Here is a 20138-nt window from a genome sequence, read left to right on the forward strand (position 1 = left end):
CCCTCTCCTTCTCTTTCCTGTGTTAAAAAACAGAACAAAAAGCAAACAAGAAAAGTTCAAGATCTGCTCTTGGGCTGAGTATCTGTCGGCCTTTTGGTGGATACTGTCTCTTTAAATTTCGAGGAGATCTATGCACATGCATAGTAGAACCCTCCGAGGGTGGGGCTATCCACTAGCTCAGGCACCCCTACCAGAATGAGGTACACAGACAGCAAGGGACCAACGAAAAGATACCAAAAAAAGAAAAGAAAGAAAAAAGAATGTCCACACCTCTATCTCTGCGACTGTCAGGGGTCCGTGGCTGTTCTGATCCTTTCCCCGCTTGGCCCCACACAAAATGGTGGCTCCTGGAACAGCTGAGCATCCTGAACCAGGAAGCAATGGATTTCTTGCTTCTGCCACAAGCTCCCCTGCTGTAAATCTTCCAACCTTCTAAATAGTCCTTTATATGTGGTTCAGAGTACTGGGACCAGTCCCTGAGCCTTCTTGGTCCTGTATTCTGTGTTGTTCTCGGCAGAGCTCGTCACTACAGTTCTACCTGATCTGCCATCTTTTTCCGGAACTGGTAGTATATCTCTTGAAATTATTTTAGAAAGTATACCTTTAATTGGGCACTACCCCATTCCAAAAGAGTCCTGGTGTGGCACTCTGGGTTAATGCGCCAGAATGCAAAGCCATTTGAACTGCAAGGTTGGCAGTTCAAGCTCACCAGTTGCTCCTTGGAAACCCTATACAAGGTCACTATGGGTCAGAATCGACTTGACAGCACTTAACAACCCCATTCCAAAGAGATGTGACCCAACGGAATGTGGAAATCATCAGACAATCTCTTTGATATCCCATGTGAGTAAAGTTTTGCTAAAGATAATACAGAAATGGCTACAATCATATTGACAGAGAACTTCCACAGGTTCAAGCCAGATTCAGAAGAGGCCATGGAATGAGGGATATCATTGCTGATGTCCAATGGATCTTGGCTGAAAGCAGAGAATATCAGAAAGATGTTTACCTATGCTTTATTGACTATGCAAAGGCTTTCGATTGTGTGGATCATGACAAGCTATGGAAAACATTGCAAAGCATGAGTATTCTGAACAATTCATTGTACTTGTGAGGAATCTGTACCTGGTCCATGAAGCAGTTGTTCAAATAGAACATGGGAACATTCAATAATTTAAAATTAAAAAAGGTGTGTGACAAGGTTGTATTCTTTCACCATACTTATTCAACTTATATGGTCCATTCTGGAGAGTGTTCTGTGTGCATTAGAAAAGAATGTATGTTGTGCTATTTTGAGGTGACATGTTAGATATATGTTGGCTGATTGTGGTATTTAGTTGCTCTGTATCTTTGTTGAGTTTCTTTCTAGTTCTGTACTTCATGAATTGTGGAGTATTAAAGTATCCTATAATTGTTGTGGTGTTCTCACTTCAATTCTGTTAAAGTTTGATTTATATATTTGGAGACTTTCACTGGTGCATAGATATTTATTATATCTACAAGGTCAGCAGTTCAAATATATCATTTCTCCACAGGACAAAGATGAGATTTTCTGCACCTGTGAAGACTTACAGCCTCAGAAACCATATACAGGGTCTCTGTGAGTTGGAACCAACTCAACGTCACACCACCACCACCACCATCTCTTGTTCAGTTGACCTACTGATATAGTATCCTTTGTTGTCTCTTAGTCTGACTCTTGCCTTAAAGTCTATTTATCAGAAATTACTATTGCAATTCTTGCTTTTTTAAAAAATTGTCATTAACTTGTTAATTTCCATCCTATGATTTTTACTCTATTTTTCTTTGTGTCTAATGTATGCATCTACTAGACTGCATATTGATAGCTCATATTTTCTTATCCATTCTGCTGCTCTGTCTCTTGTCTACTGCTTTTAATCCATTTACATTCTGTGTAATTATCAATAGGGATGACTTTATTACTGCCATTTTTCTGGGTGTGTGTTTTTGTGTGTGTATGGTACAGCTGATTTCCACATAAATTTCTGTGCTTACTTCATTTTGTTTGTGTGTTTATCATAACTTTTTCTTATGTTTCACTTGTAATCTGGCTGTTTTCATCTTTCTAATGTTGACTGGCAAACTGAAGACATAGATAGATGATACTAGGTTCTCAATATCTGCAGGATGTTGGACAGGAAAGCCAAAGTATGTTTAAATTATTTAGTGTAACATATCACACTTGGAATATTCACAAATGTCAATCTATAATGAATTATCTAAATAATTATTTTATCAGAAAAACCACCTAGAAATCTGAAGATACCTTGTAAAGGAAAAGAGATTACATTTTCTATTCCAAGGTTAGAGTATATTAGATTAGCTGTTGTGCTACAAAAGAAAATTAATATTTTACCAGAAGCTAAGGAAATGAGATCAAGACAACATGGTTTAAGGAAATATTTAATGCTGTTATAAATTCACTTTTCTGATGATGAAAACACTTGATGAAGAACAAATGAAAGAAAATGAATGCTGCAGTGAAATAAGAACATAGACAAATTAGCATTGAAACTCTATTAATAAGATGAAGTGTGGTCTAGGTGTCTTACAGCTGCTAACAGTGTAATTTTTCTTAGCTCTTGGAATGCTGTTTGAATACTTGTAAAACTGAATAGCCTCTAAAAGGAAGTCAGTAGTATATAGAAATTAACCATTTGAGGTAGCACAATTAATAGCCCTTGAGCCAAAAGACTGGTTACTTGATTTTTAATGTAGTCCCTATTTTAATTTCATTTGGGAAAAGAATGCTTTGAAAGTTTGTTTTATTTTGAAATAATTATCAATTCACAGGGGTTGCAAAGAATTGCATAGGGAAGGTCCTCCTGCATTCTCATCCATTATCTCAGTATTAACATCTTGTACAACTGTGTTGATGTTAGGTGCTGTTGGGTTGGTTCTATACACACCAGAATGAAACATTGACTGGGCCTGAGCAATCCTCACAATTATTACATTTGACCCCATTTTTGCTTCCACTGTGTCAATCCATCTCATTGGGGGTCTTCCTCTTTTTAGCTGATCCTCCACTTTACCAAGCATGATGTCCTTGTCCAGCAGCTAGTCCCTCCTGATATCATGTTCAGTGTATGAGAGATGAAGTCTTGTCATCCTTGATTCTAAAGAGCATTCTGACTGTACTTTTTCCAACATAAATATGTTTGTTCTTCTGGCATTCATTGGTACTTTTAATATTCTTCTCAAACACCATAATTCAAATGCATCCATTCTTCTAAGGTCTTTGTTATTCGTTGCCCAACGTTCACATGCATATGAGGCAATTGAAAGTACCATGGCTTGGGTCAGGCACACCTTAGTCCTCAAACTGATGTCTTTGCTCTAACCCCTTAAAAATGTTTTTGTGTGTGTAGTTTTATTTTATAGAAGATAGTTACCTAATTCAATGTATCCTTTGATATCTTGACTGGTGCTTCCATGAGTGTTAGTTGTTGATCTAAGCAAAATAAAGTATTTTACAACTTCAAACTTTTCTCCATTTATTACGATGTTATTTATTGGACCATTGGTGAGGATTTTCATTTTCTTTACATTGAGGTGCAACTCATACTGAGGGCTGTTGTCTCTGGTCTTCAACAGTAAATGTAGGACACAACTATGGTGGTGGTGGTTGTGTGCCGTGGAGTCGGTTCCGACTCATAGCGACCCTGTATAGGGTGTCCGAGGATGTAAGTCTTTACAGGAGCAGAAAGCCTCATCTTTCTCCTGAGGAATGGCTGGTAGTTTTAACTGCTAAGCTTGACGTTAGCAGCCCAACTTGTAACTACTATGCTATCAGAGCTCCTTAGGGCACGGCTATAGGACAGTATAAAAACCAAGACATTGACATTGGTACAATCTATAGAACTGAGTTACCATTTATATCTACATGGCAATTGATTTTACTTTATTATTTTAAATCTTTAGAGGACCTGATCTAGAATTCTGAAATCCATTAAGTTAAATATTATATGGCTAAGAGCACATTTTTATTGCCCTGAAATGAGCTCCTTGTGTTCTGGCTGTTTTCATTTTTCCAGTGTTGGTTGGCAAACTGAAGATTTGAATGTTCCTAGGTCCTCATCTGCAGAATGGTGAGTAGTGTGGTACCTAGAATAGTCTTCTTGGTCTTGTACTTTTAAGCTGGTTCCAACTCACACGATCCTATATAGGATTTCCATGGATCAGCTGGTGGGTTTGAATTGCCAACTTTGTGGTTAACAGTATAGCATTTATCCTACAGTGCCACACCAGGACTCCATTGCTAAATCATCCTTCAGTGTGGACTAACTGCCAGCAGGCTTTCCCTGGATGGAGCCTGACTAACAGCCAACCTTGTAATTCATGAGACTAAGTTTATTTCAGTTAAGAAGGCAAAGGAGCACTAAGTCTTTAATAGCTTACCTGGAAAAGTTTACACGATAATGTTATTGTATCTCTGTAGGACAATGCACTGGACTACAAGCCACTCCTCAGAAACTTTAGATGGGGTTGCTATTAGTAGGAACCAACTTAAAGTCACTTAACAACACCAGTTTGAGTATTTTGCTTTCCAGTTTTTGAAAAATGTGCTCATATTATTTTGCTGGATAGTGTGATGTATCTTTTAATGTTTTATTGCTATTTAAAATAATAATGCTTTATTGTGTTTTTGGTGAAAGTTTACACAGTATATTAAGTTCCCATTTGAAAAATTTTATGCAAATTGTTTATGACTGTAGTTACATTCTTCACCATGAATAAGTATTCTCTTTCATTGTTTCTGATTGTTCCATTTACAGTGCTCTAGTTTCCCTGTTCCCTTATCTTCTCGCCTTTGCTTTAGAGTAAATGTTCACCTTTGGTTTCATATAGATGTTTTTGCTCTGTATGATAAGCACTGGACTGTGAATCATAAGATCAGAGGTTCAAGCCCACCAGCCACTCCATAGGAGAAAGAAGAGGCTTTCTGCTTCCACAAAGATTTTCAACCTCAAAAACCCTGTACTGGGTAGCTGTGAGTCAGAACTGACTCAATGGCACTTAACAATAACAACAACATACTCATGAGCCCTAGTGTGCACTATAGGATCAGCACTGAACTGCTAACCAAAAGGATGGCAGTTCAAATTTACAAGCCACTCTTGGAAACCCCAGTTCACTATGAGTCCAAACTGACTCAATGGTACACAACAGCAACAGAACTATGGGTAATATCCTTTATTTTGTGTCACCTCAAGTGATATTTTTGGATCAAGATTTAAGTATCTCAGAACAATATTTCCCTAGTCTTAACTGAGCCACTAAATCTAGACTTTTTAAATTCTTTGAGTTTTGTTACACATTTTTCTCCCATTTTATTGGGGTCCAGATATTGTGACCCTGATTAGAATGGTAGGTACTGGTAGCTGTGCATTACCCAGTTCTTCTGGTAATCTGTTTTTATTTCTTACCACTTTGGTTTGACTGTGTTATTACTGGAGGCTTCATGTGACTTTATACATCTTTTGTTCTCTTTCTTTCTTATTAACAAAATAAAATGTTTCAGCCTGTCACACAGTAGGAGAGCAATTAGTATTATTGAACAGTGAATCACTGTTTTAGATTCCTTATTGGTACTAAATGTCTTATTTCACTTTTTCCTAAATACGCTGCAGTTACTGAGGATTCTTTGACTCTTGTCTCAAGTGCTGAGATGCAGATACAGAAGTAACTCTTAGGCAGTTAAAGGAAAGAGACTCCATCTTCCTGGTTCCAGTACATCCAGCAGTTTAAACTATTATCACTGATTTGCTTTTTATTGATTAACTTAATTAAGTTACCCCATCCCTTTTCTTCACTGGGCCATTAATTCCTTTTAGCTTTAATGATAAATATTTTAAGACCTTAAAGTGAATTTACTTCTTCAGAACTTATTTTCTCTTTTAAGAAGGGAGATTGGCCAGATAACCTTAATTTTACATTTTATAATTTGGTAGGTATCTTGCTCATTGCAACTCTTAAGACCAAAGCTAAGTTCTAGACATTTTGTCATTCATAAAAAAGTGTCTTTGTTGAATGCTTACTATATTTTAGAATAAGTATACATATGCATATATTCACACACACACACACACACACACACACACATATACAAGGGGGCTTCAAAAATTTTTGGAAAAATTCTATTATTGCTTAATTCCCACTAATTTTTTCAATTAATTTTCCACTAATTTTTTAATCCCTCTCGTATATGTATATGTTTAAAAGTAATACATGCTTATTGTTAAAATTTTCAATACAATTTTTATATGTAGACAGTGTAGTTTTCCACTTCTTCCTCCATCTGATTGTATTGTCTTTCTTTCTAAGTATGAACATGATTCCAGGATTAATGTTAATTACAGGACTGAGTACTTTTATACAATCTATACAGAAATGTAGGGAGCTCTGGTAGTGTAGTGGTTACAAATCGGGCTGCGAACCGCAAGGTTAGCAGTTTGAAACTACCAGCTGTTCCGTGGGAGAAAGATGAGGCTTTCTGCTCCCATAAAGATTTAAAGCCTCAGAAACCCTGTACAGGGTCGCTATGGGTCGGAACCGACTCCATGGCACATAACAACAACAAACATAGAAATATATGGAGTCCTGGTGTGATACTGTTGACTAATGTGCTAGACAGCAAAGTCAGTTTGAACTGCAAGGTCGGTGGTTCAAGCTCACCAGCTGCCCCCTGGAAGCCCTATACAGGGTCTCTATGGGTCGCAACCAATAGATGGCATTTAACAACAACAACATATAGAAATGTATGTATAAACAAAATATATAGTCAATAATTTAATCTATTTACCTATAAAACGAACTCATGCATTATATACTTTTATTTTAGCTTGCTGGTTTTCAATTTATAGTATATTAGAGTTTTCCCAGACCAATATTCTTTTTATCAGTTATGTTATATTCCATTGTTTGGTTATTTTGCAGTTCATTTGGGCACTCTCCTACTAGTGAACATTTGTGTTGTTTCCAGTCTTTTGTTATAAGTCATGTGCTTTATAGTTTTAAAATATGTCTATTGTATTAGTCTCATGGGTTTAGTAGTAATCCTATGGATTACATAGAATTAAAATATTGCCACTTAGATAAGAGAAAATGCATAAATTACTTTGTTTATCCTTTTCTCTCTTCACCACACTGACTGCTTTTGTTTCTCTAATTCTGTCTTTGCACTTATTCAATTTATACATTCTGCTTCTCTATTATCCTTATTTTTCTAATCTATCCTGCTGCTATTCACTTATATTTAGTATGATCCAGATATTCCTAAATTCGGAAAGGTTCAGCACAATAGAGGGAACTTGTGTTATTTACTTTATTCTGGCTTATTTGTATTTATTGATGTTTTATTTGCTTCCATAAAGCCCTTCTCAACATTTCTAAAAATAGGAATGTCATTTGATTTTTCATTGCTGTTTTTCTCAAAGCAAAGTATCTTAGCAACAGTGGCCTGGGAAAGTTCCAAAATAGGATAAGTCAAGAAAAGCCTGATAATTGAATAAGCAACGGCATATAATCTTACGTGTTGCTGTCATCTTAAAAACCTTTGACTGTTGTTGTTAAGTGCCGTGGAATCAGTTCCGACCCTTAGCAACCCTGAATAGGGCTTCCGGTGAGCTTGAACTGCCGACCTTGCAGTTAAAATGGCTTTGAAGTCTGACAGATGAACACATAGTGCAACACCAGTACTCTTAGCTATTGTTAAAAAAATCTATTGGAAGATGGAAATAAGTAATAAAAGAAATGCAACTTTTGGTGGAATGTTTTTGGAAATTGTGTTTACGTCACTAAATTTATTTTAACACGTACTCCACCCCTTTCCTTCCTTCCTCGCCTTTACTCTTCCCCAAAAATGTAGGAAGACAATACAAGATGGTGGGTAAGAATGAAAATAGATGCTTTAGGTAAGTAACATGACCTCTTTAAATCTCCATTTCATAATCAATAAATGGAAATAATATAGTTAGTTCCAGGTATTTTTAGGATGTAACCACGACTGACACCCAACAACAACAACATGTTGCTTTTAGCACTTACAATGTTTTAGTAATTATATGTAGCATTTTACTTTCAATCCTGAAAATACCAGGAACTGACTGTATTAATCCCATTTAATGATGATGAATATGTAGTAATTGTTGAATTATTTTAAAATATTAAAAAATAAATAAGATATAGCTATTGCCTTTAAGGAGCTCAAAAATTAGTAGAGAAAATATCCATCTTTTCTATTTATCTATCTATCTACCTATATATATATCTATCTACCTACATAATGGAGTCCTGGTGCGTTAATGCGTCAGACTGCGAAGTCGTTTGAACTGCAAAGTCAGTGGTTCAAGCTCACCAGCTGCTCCTTGTAAACCCTATACAAGATCGTTATGGGTTGGAATCGACTCGATGGCACTTAACAACAACAACAATCTATGTATCTATCTATATTGCTCTAAATAGGATATGCTGTAGATTAGAAATATAAATGAAATATTGGAAAAAGTGATTAAGTTGACCTGGGAAGTACAGGTTAAACAGAAAAAGTGACATTTATGCCATTCTTGAGGTCCAGTGCTTATACTTTAAAAGATAATTCAGTGTCTTGGTAGACTAATTTAGTGGCAAGAAAGAGAATTCAAGGTACACAGAGAATGCTCACTGGAACACTGAAGTACTTACTTGTCTGTAATTTGGAAGATAACTAACTACCTTGCCAACCAACTGGAAAAGATCCATATTTATGCCCATTCTAAAGAAAGGTGACCTTCCTTTCAAAAAGCAGAAGTTATCAAACAATATAATTAACATCACATGCAAATAAAATTTTGCTGAAGACAATTTAAAAATGGTTGTAGCAGTATGTCAAGAGGGAGCAGCCAGAAATTCAACCCAGATTCAGAAGAGGTTATAGAATGAGGGTATAATTGCTGATGTCACATGGATCTTGGCTGAAAGCAGAGAATACCAGATGTTTACTTGTATTTTATTAACAATTCAAAGGCATTCAACTGTGTGGATCATAGCAAACTATAGATAGCATTATGAAGAATGGGAATTCTGGAGCACATAATTGAGTTCAAGTGGAACTGGTACCTAGTCCATATATGCAGTTCAAACAGAATAAGGGAATGCTAAGTGGCTTAAAATTTTTTAAAATGATGTGTGTAAGGGTTGTATCCTTTCACTATACTTACTCAGTTTGAATACTGAGAAGTTGGACTATATGAAGAAGAAGGAGACATCAGGATTAGAGGAAGACTCATTAATAACCACAATATGCATCTAACACAACTTTATTTATTAAAAGAAAAGAGGACTTGAAGCACTTACTGATAAAGAACAAAGAATATAGCATTCAGTATGGATTACAACTCAATGTAAAGAAAACAAAAATCTTCACAACCTAACCAATAAACAACATCATGACAAATGGAAAAAAAGGATAGAAGTTGTCAAGGATTTTCATTGTACTTGAATCCATACTCAATGCTCATGGAAGAAGCAGTCAAGAAATCAAAGGAACTATTGCACTGGGCATATCTACTCAGAAAATATCTTTAAAGTGTTAAAGAGCAAAAATGTATTTTTGAGGAGTATATGCATGTAAAAGCTAGATAATGAATGAGGAAGACTGAAGAAAATGTGATTCATTTGAATTATGTTGTTGGTAAAGAATATTGAAAGTACCAGAAGAGCAAACAAATTTGTCTTGCAAGAAGTATAGCCAGAATGCTCCTTGGAAGCAAGGATGTTGAGACTTCTCACATATTTTGCATTTGTTATCAGTAGGGACCAGTCCCTAGAAAAGGACACCGTGCTTGGTAAAGTAAAGGACTAGTGAAAAAGATGAAGATCCCTAATGAGATGGATTGACATCGTAGCTGCAACAATGGAATCAAACATAACAACAGTTGTGAGGATGGCACTGGGTTGTTCTGTTGTGTAATAGGGCTGCTATGAGCCTGAACCAACTTGATGTCACCTAATAACAACAGAGAACCTCACCACTATAGAGGATGAGTATACGTTGTTGGAATAGAGCAAACACTTTACTGTGAAAGAGAAATGGTGCCGGAAAATGGGTTACAATAGGAAATGTGCAGTGAGGAAATGAAGGTATTGAATGTGGATAGGAAATTTGATTTTTTTTAAAAAAGGGAAGGTAACAGAATGTCAAGTTGGGAAATGAAAGAGTAGGGGCACTTTCTCTGTCTCTGTGTTAGTAATAAAGGAGATAATTAACTTTTGTTGTTTGTTAAGTACTGTTGAAATTGGTTCCAACCCATTGATACCTTCTATGGTTTCTAGGGAGCAGCTGATTGGTTTGAACTACCAACCTTGTGGTTAAAATGGACCTTGCTGTCTAGTTTATATCCTACAGGTGGGGAAAAAGGAAATTGGGGGTTCACAGTCCTATAAAATATTTTCTATTATTTTGTTGCATGAGGAGGTAAAGACTGTGGGATTGTCTTTGAGGACTTGAAGGAAGTGATGGAAATTTCAAAAAGCTATTTGGGAGGTCAACCAAGGGTGAGTATATAGATTATGCATAGCATTGACAATTTGCTTGAGATTATTAATCTCTTCCAAAGGAAGGGCATTTCTTAATTGACTATTTCTAGCTTTGACTTTTCTTGAATAAAAATCACAGTTAGATTCAGTCATTCTTTTAGTAACTATTGATAATTTACTATAGGCCAGGCACTAAAATAACAAGAAAAACCAGACCAGTTGATGTTGAGTCATTTTCATTTCATGGCAATTGTGCCTCATAGTGTTTCCATTGGCTGATTTTTCAGAAGTGGATCACCAGGTTGTTTTTCCAAGTTAATCCTGGGTACACTCAAACCTCCAGTCTTTTATTCAGCCATTGGCCTCATTAACTGTTTATACCATTGGTGCTAGGACGGCTAACAGAAAGGAAAGCTGTTCAGTCCCACCAGGCCCTCTAGGGGAGAAAGATATGACAATCTATTGTTGTAGAGATTTACAGCCTTGGCAATTGTATGAGGTAGTTCAACCCTGTCCTATAGCGTAACTATGAGTCAGAATCAACTTGAAAACCATGGGTTGGGTTGGGGGAACTATAGGATGAATCCCTGGACTGCAAGTTTAGTTTGAATTGCAAGGCCAGCAGTTCAAATCCATCAGTCTTTCCTCAGAAAAGCCATGAAGGGTTGCTATGAGTCACAACCCACTGAACAGCACTTAACAATGTTATGTGTTTACTATATACTAACCATTATATATTTGCTATTCATTCAGTCCTCTTAAACATCTTTAAGTTAAGTAGCGTTTTCCTTTTGTATTGCATGTAAAATGATTTTTAAATCAGAGAAATCAAGGTTACAAAACTATGAATTGCCATTTTAGTTCCACCACCCAAACACTCAACTTCTATTTTAGATTTCCCTTTTTAATGAACACTGAGCCAAACTGACATGGTGCCTGGACTTTAGAGATTATAGTCTGAAGGAAAGACAGATAAAACAAATGGATCTCCATGATAATGAAAAATTATGGCAAATGCTAAAAAGGAAGTTTGTAGAAAGGTTGTTGTTAAGTACTGGGGAGTTAATTCCAACTCATAGTGACCCTGAACAGGGTTTCTGAGGCTGTAAATCTTTACGGGAGCAGAAGGCCTCATCTTTCTCCCATGAACCACTGATAGTTTTGAACTGCTGACCTTGAGGTTGGGAGCCTGACTCGTAACCACTACACTACCAGAACTCTTTTACAAGGCTGTAAATCTTCACAGGAGTAGAAAGCCTCATCTTTCTTCTGCAGAGCTGCTGGTGGCTGTGATTAGCAGTCCTGTGCTTATTCTATAGAGCAGTGAGTATTTACTTATTAGAAATGTGAAAGTAGAACTATGGCATGTATATATGCAAGAGTAAATCACTGACTTCCTGGCGTGTGAGGCTATGACTAGCCATATTGCCAACTTTTATATGATCATGGAGAAGAATTGTCCATATGGCCTTCTGACAAATATGGAGCATTTACTGAGTCTGTGTGCATGGTTATTATTTCTAACATTCTCAAGCTAAAAAAAGAAAGAAGAAAACAAACAGATTCTACTGCTTTCTTTTCTGTTGCTTTCGATCACAGAAGGAAAATAAATAAATAAAAGAAACTAATCTGCTTATTAACACACTTATGCTTGTGTAATATTGCTGAGCAAATCATCCCAGAAGCTGGGTTCTATGAAGGAAAACATGGCATCAGGAATGGAGGAAGACTCATTAACAACCGGCGATATGCAGATGATACAACCTTGCTTGCTGAAAGTGAAGAGGACTTGAAACATTTACTGATGAAGATCAAAGAGCACAGCCTTCGATATGGATTGCATCTCAATGTCAAGAAAACAAAAATCCTCACCACTAGACCAATAAACACCATTCTTATCAATGGAGAAATGATTGAAGTTGTCAAGGACTTCATTCTTCTTGGATTAACTATCAACACTCGTGGAAGCATTAGTCAGGAGATCAGACGACGTATTGCATTGGGCATATGTGCTGCACAGGAACTTTTTAAAGTGTTGAAGAGTAGAGATGTCAGCTTGAGGACTAAGGTGCGCCTGAACCAAGCCATGGTATTTTCAATAACCTCATATGGATGTGAAAGCTGGACAGTGAATAAGGATTGATGCCTTTGAGTTGTGGTGCTGGAGGAGAATAATGAAAGTTCTTTTGGACTGCCAAAAGAACCAATAGATCTGTTTTGGAAGAAGTGCAGCCAGAGTGCTTCTTGGAGGCCAAGATGGCTAAGCTTCGTCTCTCATACTTTGGACATATTGTCCGGAGAAGGATGTCATGCTGGGTAAGGTGGAGGATCAGAAAAAGAGAGGAAGACCCCTAACGAGATAGATTGGCCAGGTGGCATCCTTGATGGACTCGAGTGCGACAGCAGTAGTGAGGTTGGCCCAGGATTGGACATTGTTTCATTCTGCTGTGCATGGGGTCACTATGAGTCGGTTCCAACTCGATGGCACCTGACAACAACAACAAAATGCCTATGTAAAGCAAGTGTGAAGCAATGGGTCAGAAAGGACTAGCACAATTATCTTCATAACTATCTCTTCATTGCTTGAATTTTACTCTTACCAAGTTAGGGAACAGCATATTCTCATACACCCCTAGTGTCACAGAGCTCCCAGTCTTTAGAAGGAGCTTCTTCTTTAATGGATACGTCCAAATTAGTAGAAAGTCCCTTGGTGGTGGTGATGGTGGTGGTTGTGTGTCATCAAGTTGGTTCCAACTCCTAGTGAGTCTGTATAGGATAGCTAAGATTATCAGTCTTCATAGGAGCAGTAAGTCTTATCTGTCTCCCATAGAGTGGCTGGTAGATTTGAACTACTGACCTTGTTAGCAGCCCAGTCTGTAACCCACTATGGAGTTCTGGTGTGGCATTGGGGGCTAATATGTCAGACTGCAAAGCCGTTTGAACTGCAAGGTTGGCGGTTCAAGCTCACCAGCTGCTCCTTGGAAACCCTATACAGGGTCCTATGGGTCGGAACTGACTCAATGGTGCTTAACAACAACAACAACATGGTACTAAGGCTCTTCAAAAAGCCCTTTAAGTGAATAAAAAATTTGTCTCCTTATTAATTTTATGTAGTTATTCTTTTTCCAACTGCTAGGGCATGCAGCAAAAGTATACTTACCTGTGAAAATCCTTTGAACGTCCATCCTTTTTTATTTATTCTAGACAAAACAACCTAATTTCCTCCATATTCTTCACATGATGTGTTGTTAGTACCTTTACCATCTTGGTTGCTATCCTGTACACATAAGGCAGTATGTTTACACCCATTGTGCAAGGGAGTTTCACAAAGTTCTCAGAAATATTCTATTATCTTGCAGTTCCATTTTTCCACAAACTTTCTGAAGCCCTCTTATATAATTAAACATAATAATTCATGTGTAGTTTCATTACCATAAAATAAAGATGTCCTATTTCTGTTAATGGATCCTAAAACTGCATCAGTTTATTTGACAGAGACATTATTTAGTGACTTAGTATTTTAAAACAAAACAATGACAATAATAATAGCAACAAAATACCAGGATTTGGTATTTTCCAGTTAATATGCAAAGCAATTTGTCTGAAGTAATTTAGGAATTTTAATTTCAAGTTGGCCAAAATAAAATGTCTTTTTTATACATGCTGCTACAAGTCACATCTCTCCCATGACTGGTCCAGTCCGTAGAGAGGACATCATCTCAGTGGAGGGTCAGGGAAAAAGAGGAAGCCATCAGCAAGAGGGACTGGCACAGTGTCAGCAGCAACCATAGGTATAAAGTTAAGAACAATTTTGAGGATGGTGCCAGACTGAGCAGTATTTCATTCTGTTGTGCATAGGGTTGCTCTGACTTGGAATCAACTTAATAGCACCTAACAAGAAGCAAAGCTTGCATTAGAGAATGAACATTTGTCAAATCTGTTAATGACAGTTATTTAATTTGAATTTAAGTTGAAGGTATGTGCCAAATATAATACAATTAAATTTAGAAGGTTGAGTGTAAAGTCCTTGTTTGGGGTCTAAAACGTTTACATTTAAGTATAGATTGGTAGAGATGTGACTTGTAGGAGCATATGTAAAAAAGACCCTGCGTAGGTTTCCAAGGAGCACCTTGTAGGTCAAAATGTGGTTCAAACAGTCCAATGCTTTATCCAACAGTACCACATCATCTTTTTAAGTTTTTATTGTGAATTGAGTGATAGTTTACATGGGAGAATATCACTTTTACAGTCACCCTGTTGTTTTGTTACATTGCAATGATTACAATCCCCTCCATGCATCATCATTCAACAGTATTTTCTTCTATTCCCTCTGGGTTTTTTTGTTTTTTGTTTTTTGGATGTATATGAAAACACTCAGGAATATATAATCATTTAAACAACTAAAGGGCACATTCTGCAAGCCTTTGTCCCAGCCACCAGCCACCAGCACTCAGCCTTTCTATTTCCATGAATCTAGAGTCCTCAGCTGCTCCCTTTCTCCATGTCCCTATCTCTGCCTCCATCTCTGGTGTCACTGTTTCTCTGGACAGGATGCCACATTCTGCTTGTGTTCTTCTCCCTTGATGGTCCTAGGGTCCTCTGTTCCTGGACTGTAAGATTAACTACTCTGCCCTTTTTGTTACAAAACTTCTTTGGTAGTCATTTTTAATCTTTCCTTTTATTTTCCATCTTCACTATATAAACAAATCCTCTTAAACATGTTGTGAATTGTTTCATTTCTCTTTATTTCCATAATGAGCACATTAATCCAAGCTGCGATCAGTTGAGCTGTTGCTTGATCTCACTGCTTCCTTTCTAGTCTTGCTCCTTCCACCAGCATTATCTATTTGTCACACATTGCTCTTATATTTATTGAGAGAAGTCCAACTCATAGATACCCGATAGGACAGAGTAGAAATAGCTCACAGGGTTTCCTAGGTTGTAATCTTGTGAGGAGCTCTGATAGCATAGCGGTTATGAGTCAGGCTAGTAACCTCAAGGTCAGCAGATCAAAACTACTAGCTGTGCTGCAGGAGAAAGATGAGGCTTTCTGCTCCTACAAAGATGGACAGCCTTGCAAACCATATGCACAGTGACTATGAGTTGGAACTGACTCCACAACACATAAATCTCATTATGGAGTCCTGGTATGGACCTGACGAATAAGCACTGGATGTCTAACCACAATATAAATGTTTCAAACCCACCAGCCACTCCTTGGAAACCCTATACGGGGTTGCTGTGAGTTAGAACTAATGCAATGGTCCTTAACAACAACAAGAATCATTTAGTGAGCAGATCACCAGGTCTTTTTTGCTATAGAGTCATTGGTGTGTTCGAGTTACAGACCTTTCAGTTAGCAGCTGGCTGCTTAACATTATGCCACCAAGTCTTCTTTTGGTCACACTGAAGCCTGTATATCTGAGATTAAATCACTTCTTAAAATCTTGAAATACCTCTTTATTGCAAATGAAACCCAAACTCCTTAGTATGTCTTAGGGCCCTACATAATCTAATCTTTTCATATCTATTTGACCTCATATCCTATGCCTTTCCTGGCTTTCTGTCTCCTTCTTGTTTTCATTATACGTCTTTACCCCTCTTTTATGTCTGGGATGCTATTTTTTATGTTCTTCACATAGCTGACTATTTCCAAGCTTTAGGTATTAGATCATGTATCGCATTACCAAATAAGCTTTCATCGACTATCTCAATATTCTCTTCTCCCTACATACCTCACTCCTTATCACATCACTTTGCTTAATTTCTTTATAACACTTACTGCTTTCTGAAAAGATTTTGTTTACTATTTAAATTCCCCACTAGTTATAATGTCTTCAAATGTTGTGATCTTGTCTATTTTAATTATTCCTTTATTCTTAGTATAATAAGTAATATAGTAGGTGATTAGCAAATATTTGTTAAATGCACAATGAACTACTTTTCAAACAGTTGGCGTGGAGTTGGACAATAAGGACTGCACTGCTAACCACAATGCTGGCTGTTCAAACACACCAGCTGCTCCTTGAGAAACCTATACAGGATCACTATGAGTCAGAATAGACTCCATAGCAGTTAACAGCAACTCACTTTATTGACATGTTAAAAAGAAGACTGTAGAAGAATAGATACATTGGAATATGGCATTAGAGGAGAATATTGAAAGTAGCATGGACTGCCAAGGGTACAAACAGGTCTGTGTTGGAAGAAGTACAGCCAGGATGCTCCTTGGAAGCCAGGATGCCCAGACTTCATCTCTCATGCTTCGGACATATTATCAGGAGGGACCAGTCACTGGAGAGGGGTATCATGTTTGGTAAATTGGAGGGTCAGAGAAAAAGAGGAAGACCCCAATGAGATGGATTGACACAGTGGCCTCAGCGATAGGCTCAAACATAGCCATGATTGTGATGTTGGCACAGGTCTGAGCAGCGTTTCGTTCTGTTGTGCATAGAGTCGCTATGAATCAGTGCCAACTCGATGACACCTAACAATATTATTAATCTTATTGATCTAGTTAGACACTTTGGTAAGGAAGAAATTATTTTAATTGGATATTTTATATAATTTTATTCTTTTTCTATTTTAAAATTACAGTGCGTCCTGTAAGAACATTTATCCTACTTCTTCCCAGTGACTCACCATTTACATCTTATATGTCACAAATGAACAAGGCAAAAATATTAGATGTACACTTACAAAACAAAACATATATATTCATTTAAATATCCAAACGGCACATTCTGCCAGCCAGCCTCTTACCTACAGGCATACTTACTGTTAATGGACTTTATTTAAGTTATTTCATCAAACTAATTGGAATTACAACTCCTCTGAGAGTATTCAAAATTCTGTTCATGTACATACGCCTATTTTGAGAGGATACATATCTAGCCCAGTTTGAACTGCAAGGTTAGGGGTTCAAACTCACCATTCTCTCCTTGAAGACCCTATACAGATTTACTATGGTTCAGAACTGACTCCATGGCACTTAACAACAACAACAACCTTTTTTGAGAACTCTGGAGGTTAAAGTGTTTGGTTACTAACTGAAAGGTCTGTGGTTTGAACCCACCAGCCTCTCTGTGGGAGAAAGATGTGGCAATATCCTTTGGTAAAAATTTACAGTCTTAGAAATTCATGAGGCAGTACTGTTGTTGTTGTTGTTATGTGCCATGGAGTCAGTTCCGACTCATAGTGACCCTGCATAGGGTTTCCGAGGATGTAAATCTTTACAGGAGTAGAAGGCCTCATCTTTCTCCAGTGGAACAGCTGGTAGTTTCGAACTGCTAACCTTGCAGCTCGCAGCCCGATTCGTAACCACTACGCTACCAGAGTACTACTCCACCCTAAAGGGTTACTGTGAGCCAGAATTGATTTAAGAGCAGTGAGTTTGAGCTTTGCTTTACCCCTATTGATAATAAGAATGACAATGCACTGTCACCAGTATGCCAGCAACTTTCACTTGCTTTAGAGGCCTCTGAATTCCCTGTAGGAATATGTCAGTCTTGAGTGAAAGTTTGCTCAGCAACCTGAAATACAATTCTCAGGTTGAGAGATTTGAACTTATTTACCACCGTAGATGCTCCCTTGCAACCTCTTCTCTCATCTTGAGCTTCAATTCTCAGGTACCAATGTTTGTTCTTGTCATTTTATTCTAAGTGTCTTTCCTTGACAGTGAGGAAGGACAAAGGCAAAAAAGGGGTTGAGGAGTTCAGCTTTCTCTTTGTCACCTATCAACAATACACTATCAACCTCAAATAGCAGGTGTACTCTTTTTTCTGGATTGGTTTCTGGCTTTGAAGACACATACTTGTCCGGCAGTACACTAAAAAGTAAATGAGTGAGGCTATAAAGGAGAGGGCAGTAGAAGCAATACTGTTGTGGGCATATATGAAAGACCACCTGGGATAAAAGATCATTGTGTCATTGTGTTCCCAATGTAGGTTACAGAACTGAGTCAGAAACAAGGCAGTGTGGGGGTCTTTAAATGTGGTGGGGGTGGGGGGACATCAGCTATTCAGGTAAACTGTGTGCACATGGCTGTTAAAAGCTGGTTACCACCAATTATCTTTTTAATTTTAAATTGCCCACCAAAGTGGAAAGAAAATGTCCAAGGGTATAAGTAAACTATTGGGAGTATGTTTAGTGCTTCTAGATGACATATTTGTTTTCAGCAACTAAGTGAATATTCATGCATTGGTAGAGAAATATACACACTTGTTTATCTGGTTTTCATTTCTTCTTTCCTATTCTTTCCTTTTTTTTTTTTTAAAGTCAGATAAGAAGGAGGCTAGGCATTGAGAGATATCTGAATCAAAATGGAGAGTTCATAGTTGATGAGACAATGGAGATTTGAGAAATCCAGGTGTACATGGGAGCGTCTCATTTTATTTTAGAACAATTAATAATTACAGCCACTATTATGAGGATCTGATCTGCTGTTGAAAGGTTGAAGCTATGGAAACCTGTGGAGTTTAATTTTACTTTCTAACACCTGGAATTAGCTTGAGTTGGAATCCGCTCTGCCACAATTGGTTTTTTTTTGTTGTTGTTGTTATTCATGAGAAGAACTTGAGTCTTGAGTCCACATGGTTGCCCAAGACTCCTCCAAACCATCGGCATACTGAGAAAAGCTAATGGTACAGTTGAGATGTGGTCCTAACTCTTGTATGATGGACACAAAGTTGAAATGCTGCTTGGTTCTCTGAAGTAATGTGTGTCCCTGACAGTTTATGTGTATAAATGGGACATGGAAGATATCTTAATTATCCTGCAAGATGGGGATTCAGTGAATTGCTGAACTGCAATTGCATTCATTTATCTATTTATTTCAGATTTCAAAATTTCCCCCACGAAATGACACATCCTTCTTTATGTCAAGAATGTACTGCCAAATAACTGGGCAAACCATTGTTTATAATAATCAGTGAGTTATTGCAGTACAGTTTAAATAAAACAGCGACTCCACAAAAGGGCCTTGGATTTTTGCTGAGTGTAGTAGCACAAGTAATCCTAATCTTATACTACATTTTTGGCTCTTTACAACCACATCTGCCCATTGTCTTTCCAATCAGAATCCGACCTTCCTGTTGTGATGAAAGCATTTGACAAAATAAATGCAAATTTAATGTATTCTTTCTAGTAGATTTCTGTAGGGTAGTGCAGAATTGGTTCCCTACATTTAATGAATACCTATACCATGTGGTGCTATAGGATAAACACTTGACCACAAGGACAGTTTGAATCTTAAGGTTGGCAGTTCAAATTCACCAGCCACTCCTATGAAACCCTATACAGGTCACTATGAACCAGAACTGAGTTGACAGCACTGAACAACAACAACGATATTAATATGAGGAATATTTCTTAAATTATTCTGCCTGGAGGCACAGTTAGTAGCTTTAAACACAATAAAAATAAAACTACAAAAAAAAAAAGGTGTGGCGGTGGTGTCTGACCTCTCTCTTCACAAGGGGTAAGAAGGCGAATCACCAGTCCAAAGCTGATTCCTATGAGGTGGAGCTCATGCCTCCATCCTCCAACCTTCTTTATTCTAATCTGACCCCATCATCCCTCCCACAGCTCTCTACTTCTCT

This window comes from Chrysochloris asiatica, unplaced genomic scaffold (genome assembly GCF_000296735.1).
Source record: "Chrysochloris asiatica unplaced genomic scaffold, ChrAsi1.0 scaffold00235, whole genome shotgun sequence".
Classification (NCBI taxonomy): Eukaryota; Metazoa; Chordata; class Mammalia; order Afrosoricida; family Chrysochloridae; genus Chrysochloris; species Chrysochloris asiatica.